The sequence below is a fragment of the Notamacropus eugenii genome, chromosome 6 (assembly GCF_028372415.1).
Source record: "Notamacropus eugenii isolate mMacEug1 chromosome 6, mMacEug1.pri_v2, whole genome shotgun sequence".
In the NCBI taxonomy this organism is placed as follows: domain Eukaryota; kingdom Metazoa; phylum Chordata; class Mammalia; order Diprotodontia; family Macropodidae; genus Notamacropus; species Notamacropus eugenii.
The window spans coordinates 32556975-32573119 of record NC_092877.1 but is presented as its reverse complement, the minus strand read 5'-3'; the positions used below and the strand labels follow the sequence as shown (position 1 = coordinate 32573119).

General features: G+C 42.0%; 1 protein-coding gene across 8 annotated transcripts in view; it reads left to right on the top strand.

Annotated features, from left to right (window-relative positions):
* TEAD1 (TEA domain transcription factor 1) overlaps positions 1–16145 on the top strand; it is a 315884-nt gene that overhangs the window by 74269 nt on the left and 225470 nt on the right. Inside the window, exon 1 of one of the 8 annotated variants that reach the window (XM_072619400.1) lies at positions 1973–11942. The exons of the other annotated variants lie outside the window; for them this stretch is intronic. The gene's annotated coding sequence lies outside the window, so the exon portion shown is untranslated. Of the gene's footprint in view, positions 1–1972; positions 11943–16145 lie in introns of those variants that run through there. 8 annotated transcript variants of the gene reach the window in all.

Below are 16145 nucleotides of genomic sequence, written 5' to 3'. Positions count from 1 at the left end.
CAGGGCTGAAATGGACCTTAGAATGTGGTACAATAATGCATAGGGTGCTCTACTTAGAGTCTGCAAGACCTGGGTTTTAATCCTGCCTCAGACTCTGGCAAGTATGTGGCTCTGGGCAAGTTGCTTAGCCCTTCTCTGTCCTTATCTCCAAAGTGAGTGAATTTGACTTGATGGTCTATAAGGTCCCATCTGGTGTTAACCCTATGATCCTAGCTGGGTGTAGTCATATACCCTTGCAATCCTTGCTCTTGGGGATGCTGAGGCTAGTGGATCACTTGCACTTGGGGCTTCTGAACAAAGCTGGTTGGAGTTCTCACTACTTGTAGCACCCATGTGGTGAACCCCTGTGGAAGTTTGTAGAGGGGGAAGGCAGTGCTATGCAGCTCAGGTTGGAAAAAGAACAAATTCAAACCTCCGATCAATCAGTGGTGAGATAGAGAAGCCAATCTCCAACCTGGGTGAGATGGGGGGGGGGGATCTTTACCTCCCCCCCAAAAAATTCGATCCTATGTCAAATCTTATTTTAACCCCTTAAATTCATAGAAATGTTTATGGTTATCTTTTTTGTCACTTTCATTTCATTAATTAGCCATCCTCTAATAACAGAATTAAGAAAAAAAGAGAAATCTTTTGCAAGGCTAACCAACATATAATCTAGAATGACATTTTATGCAGCATTCCCTGCAAAGAAGGCAGAGACACCCTTTTTATAACTCTTCTCTGGGGCTCACCTTTGTCATTTTCACAGCATTCAATTTTGGTGAGTTTGTTCTAATCCTCTCATTTAAAGGTGAGGAAAGTGAGGCTGGGAGAGGTTCGCTGATGTCCTCAGAATCATCCAGGGATAGGGGGCAGACTCAGCTTTGGAACTGATGCCTTCTGATTCTGATTCACTGAGATGAGTCTGGACAGAACGGCCTTCTCTAGGCATACCTGCTAAGCTCAGACTGTGCTTTATGGTCTTCTAACACAAAGCAACCACCCCATTTCTACAGCATCTTGCCCAGTGTTTGGGGGGTAAACTGATAATGGATGACAGTCACAGATGACTTCTCTCCCTGAAAACTTCTGGTCTGCCTATGGTTTCAGATAATTTTAGGACCTGGGGAGGTGGAAAGAGGTATGGAATTTGAGAAAGTTCAGTAGTAAGACATTAGTTAGTAGATTTAAAACAAGAAGAGAGAGAGGTTCCAAGTCCTGGATTTCTGTGGAGATCCGGTTGAGAGGCATTGTGGTATGATGGAAAGAGTGCTACTTTTGTAGTCAAAGACCTGAGTATAAATCCTACCTCTGTCACTTAAGAGCTATGTGACTCTGGGCAAATCATTTCACTTCTAATGCCTAGGCATTTTGGGTTAGGGTTGAAGTTAGGAAGACACTGAATTCAAATCTTGCCTCAGATGCTTACTAGCTCTGTGACCCTAGACAAGGCATTTAACCTTTCTACTTCAGTTTCCTCCTTTGTAAAATTTTGATAATAATAGCACTTCTCTTATTAGATTGTTGTCAAGATCAAATGAGATGCCTTATATGAAATGCTTTGCAAACACTAAAGTGCCACATAAATGGTATCACCATCACCACCGCTATCATCATCATCGTTGTTCCCTACCTCACAGGATAGGTTTATGCTCAGATGGGACAATATAATAGCAGTTGTTTTGATGATAATTGTCAGTACCCTTTAGTATAGGGTGGGAATGGATTTTTTGGAAATCCCCTTGCTCCCGGGTAAGGCAGGCAGACCTCCCTTATTAGAGAATGCCAGATGATTGCCATGGAAGCTTAAGAAATTTGAGCTTTCTCTTGTGTTTCATTTTCTCTTCAGAAAGGTTTTGGGGTTTTGCTGTGTGTTTATTTGTTTTGCTGGTGTAGTACTTAAGAACGTTGCATGAGAATTAACCAAAAGAAGAAAGAGAGAAGAGAGGAGGAGGGGAGAGAAAGTTGGAGAGAGGAAGGAGGGTGGGGGAAGAGTGAATGGAGAAGGGAAAGGAGGGAGAAGGAAGAGAAGAGGGAAGGAAAGACATACTCAGACACAGAGACAGATATAGGTGGGTAGAGAAAGGGTCTAAGATATCTTTCAGCATCTGATGTTGGGACTGTTACCCTAGAAAGGTATAGACAAAAGGGTTTGGGTGTTCCTGGCTCTGTAACCTTTCCCATTTCCAGCAGTATCAGTGAGGTGGTGAGCCAAGTTTACATTGTTGCCAGGCCTAGGATATGGGAGATGTTCCTTTCAGAGTGGTTTGTGTTTTATCATGGGAAAATTCAATCATAAAGAACAGTAAAAAGGGTAAGGAGTCATCCAGCATCTTGAAAAGAATTGAAAGAAGCAACTTTTTATAACTCTTAACTGTGGCAGAGGATTCCTCTCGTCTTCTGCTTGATGAAAAGGCTATCTAAATGTTGACCCTGTCTAACCATGTGACTTTCTTACCAAATAAACTTGATAAAATACAAGTGCCTTTGTGTAATTTTTAAAGTGCAGCTAGGACACGCAATGGATAGAGCACTGGGCCTGCAATCAGGAAGACCTGAGTTGAGATTTGGCCTCAGACACTTACTAGGTGTGTGACCTTGGGCAAGTCACTGAAATCTGTCTCAGATTCTTTATCTGTAAAATGAGCTGGAGAAGAAAATGGCAAATCACTCTAGGTTCTTTGCCAAGAAAACCCCAAACACGGTCATGAAGAGTCGAACACAATTGAAATTACCGAACACTTAAAGCCCCACACATTTTGGTCTCAATTGTTCTTTCCAGCCACTTTGGACATTACTGCCCCCCTCCCCCTACACACCCCTCCTCCAATTTATAGTCCAGAAAAGCTGGCCTCTCTACAACTCTCATACAGAGACTCTCATCTCTCTGCCTCTGCACTGACTATCTTGCCTGGAATGTACTCCCTCCTTACTTAGCTCTTCCTCAGAGCTCCTCTCTTCCTTTTAGATCCATCTCAAACACTGTCTTATGCACGAAGCCTTTGCTGATTTCCCCCAGTCAGTAAGTAGTGGCCTCCCTCCAAAATTACTTTGTATTTAACTACTTTATTTTTTTTAATACTGCACATATGTGGTGCTGTCTTACCCGTTAGAATACAGAATCTTTGGAATTGTTTCATTCTTTGTAATTGTATTGCTGACTCCTAGCACCGTCTGAACTTAGTAGGCAACTTGGTTGATTGATGGACAGTCTGTTTTTAGGAATGAGTCTTCATCCACTTTGTCTCTATTTTTGGATTTCTGATTTTGTCTTCTTGTTATCCCCTTAATCAAAGGATGGATAATGGCACGACAAACATGAAATTCAAGACCTATTTACCGTGAATATGTTATTTTCAATGGAAAAATTAATTAATTTAGTAAAGGTGGGCCAGTAAGTTTGGGTCCATTGGGGTTGGAATGTTCTTGGCTGAGCTTATCATTCCCACATTTAATCATTCCAATAGATTGATTTTAGTCAGTGGGTAATGAAGTATTGATCTATAGGGTCTCCTACTCCCACCCCTCAGAGCCTTATTTTTTTTTTTTTAAAAAAGACATTTTATTGATCTTTTGCTTTTTTGTGTATTATCATCCTTTCCAAAAATATCCATCTTCTGCCCCTTCTTAGGGAGTTGTCCTTTGTGACAAAGAATTAAAACTAGAGGAAGAGGGAACAAAGTTCAGCAAAATCAATCTGCACAGCAACTGAATCTGACAACATATTCAGTGTTCCACACCCATCGCTACCAATGAAAGGATTGAGGTCCGTTTCCTCTTTTCTTCATGGTCCAGCTTGATTCTTATAACTATATAAGATTCAGTGAATTTGTTTGGATATTTTTGTTTCCTTTTACATGGGTATTTCCTTGCTTGCTTGCTTTGTTTTGCATTACGTTACGTTAGTCATCCCATGCTTCGAAGCCTCATCTTAGAGCATGTTTCTTTTAACAGGAGCTAGAAAGGGGTCAGCTACCTTAACTCCTCTTTATGCAAAGGAGTAATCTCAGCTTCATCCACAGGAGATGACTTGCCTGGGTCATAGAGCTAGTTTATGGATGAACAAATCCAACTGGCATTTCCAGCTCCTGCCTGCCGTCATGGAGTACCCTAACTTTCCTCATCTAACACTTTCTCTCCTCTTCTCCCCCTTCCATTTCCCCTCACTCCCCCACCTGCTCTAGGAACAACAGTAACCAGATCAACATTTTTCCTCCTCAGAACCTCTCCCCATTCTGTTATGTACCTGAGAGAATGTTCCAAGAGGATGTGTGCTCCTCTTACCCAGGAATCTATTTAACTTTGCTAGATGCGCCTGGGGAGACCAGTGGGGACTTTCCCTTCTCGTGGCTTGGTCTGCCCATTTGTTCTGAAGTGATGGCACGTTTAGAATTCAGGAATCATGTTTGTCTCTAAAAGGAAACTGCTTGCTGGCTCAATGTTTATAAAAATACAAACCAAGTCAGGTTCTGCTCAGCCTCCAGGCTAAAAGGGGAAAGAGAAGACGGAGTGGCCTTGGAGGGTTTTATTTTGTTTCTTCTTCATGTGGCCCTCTGTGTTGCACTCTACTCTCCTTGCCGACCTTGTGGGAAGGTTACCTCCCAGGCTTTCCAAAGCTCTGCTAATTTTAAACCCAGGCAGCTAGGAGGTATTGCTATCGAGCAACTTGACCCCCCCTCCTTCTCCAGAGATATGGCCAGGGAAAGGAGAAAGCCATATCTGAGCTTCTCTCAGCCAGACCAGGAAAGGAATGGAAAATGATGCCTTTAGATCAGTATTTCAGACACAATGGTAATTAAAGAGTAAACTGACATTTGTTGCTTTCTTGTGTGGTTTACAGCAAGAACGTGTGAAAGACTCTCAGACGATATGAAGACTAGTCATAGGAAAGCTCCTCTCCAGCTACAGGAATTCTGTTGGGTTTTTACAGTTGGCGAGGAAAGATAGTCATTTCTTAATTCATGCAAATCTGAGTTTACAAAGGTCTGAATTGGAGACTGTATGGGAGTTCATTTGTAACGTTTCAGATTAGGAAAGAGGAAAACTCCCAGTCTGAGTGCAGTCTTTTCAGCTCAAGATCTGATTGCTGCTAAAACTACCCTAAATGCAACAAGCAAACAAATAGTCATTCATTTGGCTTTGGTAGAGCAGTGGCCACAGTTCCCAAGGACAGGACCTTTTCTGTTCAGAACATTGTAACATAGCCATAACAAACTAGGTATTTTAAAATGAATATAAAATCAGACAAATAACATGAAATTTTAGGAGCCTTCCTAACCAATAAACCTTCCAGGACAGCGGATTAGCCGATCGCTTAGAGGGCCAATTTTCTGTTATGTGCTCTTTGATTCCATTTAGTCGATCATGAAGGGCAATAGGTATTGGCCTTGATGTTGAGAATGTAATGTCCTTGTGAGTTAGATCTGTCTGTGAAATGGGGATAACGATGTTTCCCAGGGGGTTTTTTGAGGAGAAAAAAAAATGCTGTAGAAATGAGAAAAGTTGCATTGGTTGCTGAGCCAGTAAAAGCCACTTTTCCCAGGTAGGATTAAATTATTATGGTGGGAAGCTTAGGCCAACCCAAGCCTAGCCCACTTCCTTTATCCTGGGGGAAAGAGCCAGTCCGTACCTGGAAGATTTCAGAACCAAAGACCTTGGTTTTCTACCCTCCCACTTACAATGAAAGAGGAGCAATTAGCTCTTGGTGGATAAAGTATTGTGCCTGGATCTGTTCACGATGAAAGCAGTGTCTGAGGAAGGCTCAGAACCTGCTAGGCTGCTGGAGTTACAGAGAGACTTGGCTTGGCATATGCAGGCCAACTCAGACCACATCAAGCAAAACATGCCTTCTCACATGGTAACTTTTGTTTCACTTTTGAAAGCTTGTTTAAAATATCTTCATTGGCTTTTTTTTTCTTTTTCTTTTCTTTTTTAAGGTTTCCTCATAGTTCAAAATACATGTAATTATGCCTGTTGTTCTTGGACTGTTTTCTGCCTGGTGTTCTGTTTAGGGTGAAGAGATTTCCTTTCTAAAAGAACTTTCATTGAGAAAGCCCCGTGCCTCTTAATTTCATTAATAAAACAAGCTTCCCTGCTTGAAAAGCTGCTTCTTAGAGTCCTAGTGCATTTGGAGTCCTTCTGCATTCACAGGCAGGCTGCCTGATAAAAAATCCAGGTTTGGAGGTAGAGAGCTTGGCTAGGTCCCTGGGAGATGGCTGGTGGGAACTTGGGTGGGCCTTTCCCATAGCCTTTATCCTGTTTTGTAGTTCCCCACCCTCTCTGGTCTAGTTACTCTAGATTAAGATTCTTCACCTTTTTAGTGGCATGGGGCCCTGGGCAAACCTGTGGACCCTTTTTTTAGAATCTTTTTAAAATGCATACAATCCATAGGATTCTAAAGGAAGCTAATTAAAGATGTAATTTTTTTCCCCCATCTCAGTTCATTCCCAACTCCTCAGCCCTCCTCTGAAATCTGTCCCAAGACCCTAGGTTAAGACCTGTTGCTCCATATGCAATGGATTTCTCTCCTTCCATGTACAGTGAGTGAACGCACAGGCTGGTGACTGTCCAGCAGTTATTTTTATGGTAACCCGACACCTCAGAAATGGGACTTCACTCACTCCCTAGGCCACGAGGAGGTGAGACAGACTGTGGCATAAAAGGGGGTGCTCCTTGCCCAGCATTTCTTCGGAAATGAGCTACAACAGCAGCTAAGAGGAAGAGAGGCGTGGATGGATTTGTGAGCGGCGGCCGGTGCCTATACAAGGGCTACCCGATCCTTTTAGGCGTTAGGACAGTTAGAGCCGAGCTGGTTCTGTGGTTCAGCAGGCAGCCTTCCCCACTTCCATGTAGGAGACCCAACACAAGGCAAGCATTTTTTTTTTTTTTTTTGGTTCTTCAGACAAGTAGGTATCAAAAGACCAGATTATCAGTCAGGGTGTGATGGGTGTAGCTAGAGGTGCCTTTGAGTTCTTCAGTAGGGCAAGAGCTGAAAGCAGATCTTGGTAGCCTGTGTGCGTTTTGTTTTGCTGTGTTTCTCTGTGTATGTGTTTTTTTGTATACAAGTACATTTTTTGTCTCCTGTTTCTGAAAACTGTCATTTGCAAATTGTACTGGATTTTAAATGCACTTAGAGGACTTTATGTAAAGGGGTCCCATGGAAAACCATTTTTCATAGTAAAGAAGCATTCTCCCCCCCACCCCTGATTTAGTGCTTTGGTAAATCCAGATTTTTCTGTAAGGGGTTTGCTTAACTCAGATTTTAACTATGGTGTCTCAGGAACAGGAAGTTGACACCCAGGAACCACTGGGATGGAGTAGAGGTTATTAATTTTTTTTGTATCCTGGACCCTTTTGGCAGTCTGGGAAGACTGTGAACCCTTTCTTAGAATAATGTTTTTAAACACATAAAATAAAATATAGAGGATTACAAAGCAAGCTAGTTATATTGAAATACAACAATCAAGACAGTAATTAAAAAAAAGTTGACAGACTGTAATTTCACAATCCCGGGGATAGAGTAAAACTTGGTGCCTTGCATGTTTGGCTGTTGCTAACTTGGAAGTGTTTTAGAAGGGACCTTTGGGTATCCTGTATAGCTGAAACTTTAAAAGCTTATATATGTTTGTGTGTGTGTGTACATACACACACACACACACACACACATATATATACATATAATGTAGGTATAAACGTATATATCTTTTTAAAGGCAGGCAGCATAGTGATCTCTACTTCCCTTCAGGGGTCTAGAAACCACACTTGGCTGTGAGTTAGAGACCTTCTCCACAGATGGTGGCTTCTTCTTCCTGACAGAGAAATGACCTTGCCAGGCTGGTCCGATCTGCTCTGCCCAGTCCTTCTTACTCCATGCCAGTCTCAGGGCTTATCACTGAAAGCAGGCTAGCTGGGTGGGTGCCTTCTTGGTGTGGAAGTGCTGGTGCTTTCCCAAGGGTGCCTTGTTTGGCCTGTCAACAGGATATGGTCTGAAGTCTCTTGGACTCTGCATTGGGACCAACTTGGAAGATGACAAATTCCCAAGGTAGCAGATGTTCATTTAGTTTTACTTGATCCTAAATTGAAGAATAAAGTACTAATGCCTTAGATTAGTTCATTTCTATAAGGCTTCTAAATGCTTTCCTTATCACAGCTCTGTAAAGTACATTGCTGGAAGTGGGGGGGGGGGGAAGATACCCATTTTATAGATGAGGAAACAGATTTTAGAGAGGTGAGATGACTTGCCCCAGGGTCACACAGCTAGTAAGTGTTGAATGGAGGAAGTATGCTTGCCATTCTACTGAACTACCTTTTTTTTTTTTTTGAAGGGTGAGATAAAACAGGGTGTAGACTCTGACCCCACTGTTAAAGCTACCACATCTCCCTCCTCCCCATCTTCCCTTCCCTGTATTTATTGTGCCTTTGGCCTGTTTGCCAAGTGGCCCTTAGTGAGTGAGTACAGCATAGCCTGCCCTCTCCTGCCCCCACCACTGAAGGCTAAAGATAGTTACCTCTATCATAGAAGACAGTATGTGTGTTGGGGGAGGGAGGGGTGGTGGCAATAATTCTACTTAGTGGCTTTTATGGAGAGCTGGGCCCAAGTAGAATTCCATAAAAAAAGTAGAAGTTGTCCTTCCCTCAACACTTGTCCCTTCCACTACAAGTCCATTTCTTTGCAGGGATCACTGAGGACCATGTCTGAGCCTCTGTCAGTTGCCCACTTCTCAGGATACCCTGTGTATTCTTTACTATCCTCCCTCCCTGAAGAATGTTTCCATCTTCCTATATTTCCTTGCCTTAATTATATCAGATATAACTGTGTGAACTAGTTACATCTATTGATTTTTTCCACTGTCCCAGAGTGTCATTTGGCTTTACAGAGTTACTAGGGGTTATATTTTGCAATATATTTTGGGTAAGTGGTCTTTTGGGCTCCTTGATCAGCCCTCACATAAGGATGGAACCAGAATGGAGGTAGCAAAGTGAAAGTCTCCCAGGGAATGCTTGGGGTTCATCTATCAAATGCCCTGTTGTGTTGTTTCTTGCTTCCTGTTTACATGTTTTTCCAATTTGACAGTGAATTAAATAAAACCAACCTGGAAGGGGTGTGGTGGTTCAGTCTTCCTTATTTCTTTAATAGAGCCTTCAGGCCTTAAGCATGGTGTTACTTCTGGGAATGAGCCAGGAAGAAAATAAAAACCATCCTTGTCAGACATGCTCTGCTAGGTGTGCATTTGCCAATGGATGGAGTTGGAGAAATGTTGATTTGACTTGGTCTACAGCCCTTAGTTTTTTTGCTTTCTTCCCTGACTTGTTCACCCAAGGCATGTCCTGGGTGAGTGTGGAGATTTAGCCAGAAGCATGTAGTAGTCTTCTCTTGGGTGACCAGTAGTTCGCACTAGGAAGGCTAAGGGAAGATGAGCTAGGCTTGGTCCAAATAGCCTTGCTTTTAGTGTAGGCCTATTTGATAGCATGGATTCCTTATCTTCAGGAGTGAGTGGGGAAGCCTAGCTGTCATGGTTTGCTTCCTGTTGGCTTGTTTTGACTCCAGAAGTGTGAATCAAGTCTTTGGTTCAAGCTCCTTCCATAGGCAAGAAAAAAGCAGTGAGTTTTGTTTTCAGGAAAACCACGAAGATCTGTTTGCTGAGCTTAAAGAGGGCAGGTTATTATATAAACTAGGACACAAATTAGATCTGGGATGGGAGTGGGAGGTTGTGACCCCTCTGTCCCACCATGTGAAATCCTGCTACATGATTATAAGATCATAGATTTAGAAATGGAAGAGGATCATCTAATCCAGCCCCCTTGTTTTCTGGTGACCCTGGCCTTGTTGCTGTTTTTTTACACAAGAAGGGAAGGGAATGGAAAGAAATAAGTATTAAATGTCTCCTATGTGCCAGAAACTGTGCTTAGTACCTTACAAATATTAATAGGAGGGAAGGTCATGGAGCGTATTTGTTAGATGCCTACTATATGCTAGGTATATAGCATATGTGCTAAAATGCTTTACAAATATTTTCTCATTTTATCCTTAAAACCACCCTGGGAAGGCAATGCAATCATTATCCCCATTGTTCAGTTGAGAAGAAATTGAGGCAGAGGTTAAGTGACTTGGTTGGTTAGGGTCACACAAACAATGGGGGTAGATTTGAGCTCAGGTCTTCCTAACTTCAGGTCCTGAGCTTTATCCATTGTGCCCTCTATGTGCCTCCTACATTCTATTCAGTCTCCTAATGGTGTCTTTTCCTTGGCTCTCCCGAATGTCTAGAAATCTCTCTCTCCTCACCTCCATCAAGACTCAGCCCAAATCCTGTCTTCTGTGAGAGGCCTTTCCCACTGCTCCTGTTGTCCCTCTGAGGTCACTTTTCATTTATACTGCCCATGGTTTGTTTGTGTTGTTGTGTTATCTCCTTCTTTACAATATGAGCTTCTTGGGGATAAGGGGCTGAGCAACATGGGGCTGTCTTTGTATCCCCAGTGCTTACCACAGTACCGGAGGCAGAGTAAACCTACTAACCATCTGGATGCTGAAAATAAGGCAGGAAACCTTAAACAACTTGCCAAAAGGTCACATGTGGGAGAAGTGGAAGACTTGGGATTTGAACCTGGATTTCTTTGACTCCCAGCCCTGACTGTGCAGTTGATAGGTGATTACTAAATGGGAGAATGCATTTCTCATTAGGAGGGTGGGGAATGTAGGTCAAATAATGAAAGCTTGTTGGGTTTTTTTGGTTTTTTGGGGGGGCGGGAAGGTCCTACGTAGAAATTAGGGAGTAAGCTTTGCTTCACAACTTATGGCTAAAGGCCAAAGTCCAAAGACTGGCATATGTCAACATTAACCAGCATTTGGACTGAGGCCAACCCATGTGTGATAAATGAAGTGGGCCCAGTTATAGCGTGTGTTCCCATGTTGTACTGAGGCTTTAATGAGTCTAATAGTGGAACCACAAACTTGGAATGGCAGGTGCCTTTGAATATCTAGCAATGGCCCAGCTGGGTTTGCAAAGCTCTTCTCTTGAACTGACTGCATGCTTTGGGTGTTACAAAGTGTTCTCCTAATTTTACAGATGAGGGAACTGGTATTCTGAGGAGGTCAGTGGCTTGTGTACCATCACACTGCTAATAGTTGTTGGAGGTGGGGATTCAGGTGACAGACATCCATTTAAAAAGTTCACCTGTATATAATCATAGATGGAGAGCTGGGAGGGACCCTCTCATCTTATATTTCAGGAAGCTGAGGTTGGGGATTGGGGAGTCAAAATTTGTCCAACTCCAAGGTGGTATTAAGTGATAAAGACTTGAACCCAGGTCCATTAACTCCAACTCCAGTGCTCTTTCTAATGAAGCTGCTTTAGCCTGCACTAGGTTCACTATCTTTTTTTTTTTTTTTTTGGTAAATGATAATAATAATTTAAAAAAAACCTCCTACTACCTCAAACAAGCTCTGAATAGACAAGAATCTACTATGTTGTGTCTAACCTGTAAACTTTGTGGTTGGGCAGCTGGTCTACTTTGTCTTCCCTGATTTTAGAAAGTGCTTGCTTTCTGGTCCTGGTGGCTCCATTTGCAGCCCGCAAAGCATTTACTCCAGTAGCAAGTCCCCAGGGGAAGAGAATGAGTCTCGAGCAAGAACAAGTTCATGGCATTTTCTTCAAGATTATTGTGTGGGGTAGTGTTTTTGAAAGTGGCCATAAAGATTTTTTTACTTCTTTTTTTACCAGCATAAAAAAAAGTCACTATTTCCTTCCCTCTAGTCTCAGGTAGTCATTATACATGTTAGAATTAGTTTTGTATTAAAAAATCCCTATTCCTCTTCCTAATTGTCACCCTAGTTCTCAACTCCAAAGTCATCAATCTACAATCAATCCACAAAGGTTTATGAAGCTGCGGCTGCCCACGTGGGCCCTCAGGGAGTTGACATTCAGCCAGTCTGCAAGCATTTAAAGAGAACTTCTACTAAGTTCAAGGTAGGGGTGCCAGAGATAGAAAGACAACGTGAAGTAGCCCCTGCCCTGTACAGGCTTATATTCTAACGGGGCAGCCTCTACTCTTCTCATTTTCTTACCCTTTAAGTCCAGGTGGTTGTCGAGGCTGGTCCACAACGTCTCCCACATGGAGACGTTCACCACGGGGGCCTCAGGCCCGTCTAGGATGAGCACATCAGCCTCCTAATGGTTCTTCCTGCCTTCTGCCTTTTCTCTCTCCTGTCTGCCCTCCAGTGATTCTTTCTAAAGTATTCCGTTCCTCAAGTAACTCTTTATTGCCTCTAGGGTAACAATAATAAATAATAAGCATTTTTATATAGTACCTGCTATGTGCTGGGCACTGTGCTAAGTGCTTTACCATTTTTATCTCATTTAATACTCACAACCACCTTGGGAAAATTGGTGCTCCCCATTTTACAGATGAGGTAACAGATTAAATTACTTGCTCAAGGTTATACAACTAGCTGAGATCAGGTCTTCCTGATTCAAGGTCTAGTGCTCTAACCCAGTTTCAACTGGCTGCCTCAGATGCAAACACTTGCTTGGCATTGGTAATCTGGCTTCAGCCTACTTTTGAACATTTATTTTATTTTATTCCCCAAATTCACTTTGTGGTCTGACCAAACCGACCTCCTTGCTGGCACCCCATGCGTGACACTATCCCTTTCTTCTGTGCCTGAAATAGACCTCTTCCTCAACATCTAAGCTCAGCATCCCCCTACGTGAGGTCTTTCTTGATCAACTCAGCTGCTAGTACCTCTCCTTCTAAAAGAAAAAGCATATCCTGTATTTGGTAACTATGTATGCCTGTTGTTTCCTCTGACAAGACTATAAAGACCTTGAGGGTATTTTGTCTTTGTAGCTAGGTGCTTAATGAATACTCATCAGTTGGTCATGGCTTCCATGTTATCCTTGTCTGTGTTTTCTAGGACACTGGGAGTCTCTTACCTTGTTTCTCCTAAGTTTCTACCAGTACTCCTTTAGGTTTTCCTTTTCTGCCTGAGACCATGCCCAGCCCTCCATTTCCCTTAAAGAACAAAACCCAAAGGCCAGTCTTTTCTTGACCCACAGGTCATTTCTTTCCTCCTTCTGACTACTAAACTTATGAAAAATGGGAATCTACATTTATTGTTCCCAGCACTAACTTTGTCTCCTAACTACCTCCTATAACTGAGGATTTAGTTATGTAATGTTAATTAGAGAATGTTTATATTTTTACCAAATGAATATTCAAAGACAGATACTGCTTACTAAAGAGATGCTCTGTTAGACTGTTAAATCCCAGCTTCTCCTGCCTACCTGTGCTATTTCTTCCTGCTCCCTCATACCATTTCCTATGCATACCATGCTTTGCAGCATCTCACTTACCCATGCCCAACAAACTTCTCCCTTTAGACCATGCACAGTCCTATTTCTTGAGACACTGTACTTTTCCATGATTCATGGGAACCTTTTATCTCAAGGGTGGGTAGACTGAAGGCTGTATTGGTATGCTTTGGAATGCTGAAATACTTGGATCAAGGCAGTAGGTGGATCCTCTTTGGAGGTCATGTGGGAGGGCAGGGACCAGCCAGTGTCCATACTGATGAAATCCTGGATGGACCTGTTGTAGTATAATGTATGATCACAGAAACCAGGCATGTTTCCTCCTCCTGATCAGCAGGCTAATGTTCCCATTGCCATCTCTTTATGAAGAGGAGAGTTATTACACTAAACCCTATCTGTGTTTATGTTTGTTTGTTTGAACCCATAATTTTACCGAGTATCAAGCTCTGCTTACATGCAAGACACCAAACTAGGTGTTAGGGATAAAAAAAAAATCAAAGCGACCCCTCCCCTCAAATAGCATGTGTTGTGTGCCCACAGATTTGCTGTGAGGATCAAATGAGATAGTTATAAGGTGCTGAACACAGTGCCTAGCACATAGTAGGTACTTAATAAATACCTGTTTCCTTCTTCTTCCCCTTATGTCACCTTGTGTGGGAGATGCAACATGTACAGATTAATTCAAGGTAATAAAAAAATTGAGAGGATTTCTTCAGGTTTTTTTTTTAATACTGCAGTCATTTCCTGTTATACCTCCTGACTCCCCATCCCGTCTTAAAACTTACCCTTGTTAAGTTAAGCCAAATCAATTGATATGGTGACTACATTTGCAATATTCAATAACCATACTCCTTCTCTTTCCCTAGTAGGCTGAGGGGAATAGGCATCTTTGGTTCTCTGTAATCAACACTGGATATTAACTTTGATTTGAATTCAGCTATCTTTTAGTATGAATTTCAATTATGTTATTTCAACCATTCAGCCTAGACTAGTGGGTGGAGAGCTGAATTTAAGTGTGGCCCCTGGCACATACTATGTGTCAGTCAGTTAGTGAACATTTCTTAAAAGTTTGTGCCTGGTACTGTGATCTAGGCACCGGAGATATGAAGAAAGACAAAAGACAGTCGAAGTCACTTAAAGTTTCAGTATCCTGCACAACTTTTCAATACTGCAAGTGGCTGATCTACATTGTTAGATGAGTTTTCCTCACTGGGAATTCCTCATACCAGTAAAATCACAGATCTAGCGTTATTGTGTATATTTACACAATCATAGAATTTCAGTGCTGAAATGGGTCTCAGAGTTCAGGGATTTTTAACTTGATTTTAAAGGAATTCCTTTTTGAAAAGTATTTTGATAACTGTAGTTCAAAATAATTGATTTCCTTTGTAATCTTAAATAGTTTATACATTTAAGATTATTCTGAGAAGAATCCATGACAGTAAAATGGTTAAGAACCCCATGATCTCATCCACCCTATACCTAAATACAAGTACCATCTGCAGCGTGCTAACAAGCATTGGTCTAGCCTTTGCTCAGAGACCTCCCATGAGATGGAATATGCTACACCTTGAAGTAATTGATTTGATTTTTTTGACAGCTCTTAATTATTAGTCTTGAAGTAAGGAAGAGCATACTAACATTAATCCCTCTGCAGTTTCTACCCATTATTTCTTGTTCTGCCATCTTGGAGGGGGATGGAAGAGCAAGTAGATAACAGTAGTTAACAACACCTAGTATTTACATAAGCACTTTAAGGTTTGCAAAGCATTTTACAAATAGGACCTCATTTTGTCCTCACAAAAACCCTGGAAAGTAGGTGTTATTATTATCCTCATTTCACAAATGAGGAAAGTGAGGCAGATGGCAGTTAAGTGGCTTTCTTAAGATCCTGTAGCTCATAAGTATCTGAGACTGGATTTGAACTGGGGACTTCCTGACCTCAGGTCAACCTCTCTCTCCACTGTGCTACCTAACTGTGACTAGAAAAAGTCTAATGTTATTAGAAATGATAACCTGTCATGTATTCCTTCCTGTTCTTCTCCAGCCTGAGCATCTGTGATCCTTGGAATTACCATCCCCTTCACCATCCTGACTGACTTCCTCTCATTTTCTTACCCAAAACATCTTGTCCCAAACCAAAAGTAATAGATGTTCTTCTAGTCCCAGGAGGGCAGAGTTCAGTGGGCCTGCTGCCTTTCTAGTGCTGTCCACTAAATCTCTGGATGCAGCCAAATTACCTTTCTATGGGGGCATTTCATGTTTGATTCTTGCTGACCTTGCTCCGCTAAAATTCTTAGATCACTAAGCTAGGAGCCACATTTGGCACTCGGACTTCATCATTAACTCACTGTAGGTGACCTTAGACAATTCACTTTATCTCTTTGGGTCTGAGTTCATTTATCTCCTGGTTGTGCCTTCACGGGTTTCTTTGGATTTCTGATACATTTCTAAAGTTGAATGACAGTTACATTCAGTTCATATACAGTGTTAGCTTATTGGGGGGAGGTGACATTTTTTTTTCTGTGTTATCCATGTTCAAGGGTTTGAAGGTCTGTCTGTCATGTGGAGGGATTATATTTGTTCTAGGATAGAATCAGGAGCAGTGAGTAGAAATTGCAGAGAAATCACTTAAGGCTAAATTTTGGTGGCAATTGAGGAGAAAAGCATGATGTATTTTGAAGGACCCATGCTGTTTTCTTTACTGACTTTCCTGGAAGAGGACTTACTGCCTGCTCTAAGTTTCTGAAAGCATTTGAGAATTTAGAATCATAGTACATAGAGGAATCTTCCTGAATTGGTTAGGGCTTTTATTTGGTTGTTACATGAGAGGGAAAGAGCCAGATATTTTAAGCAGGG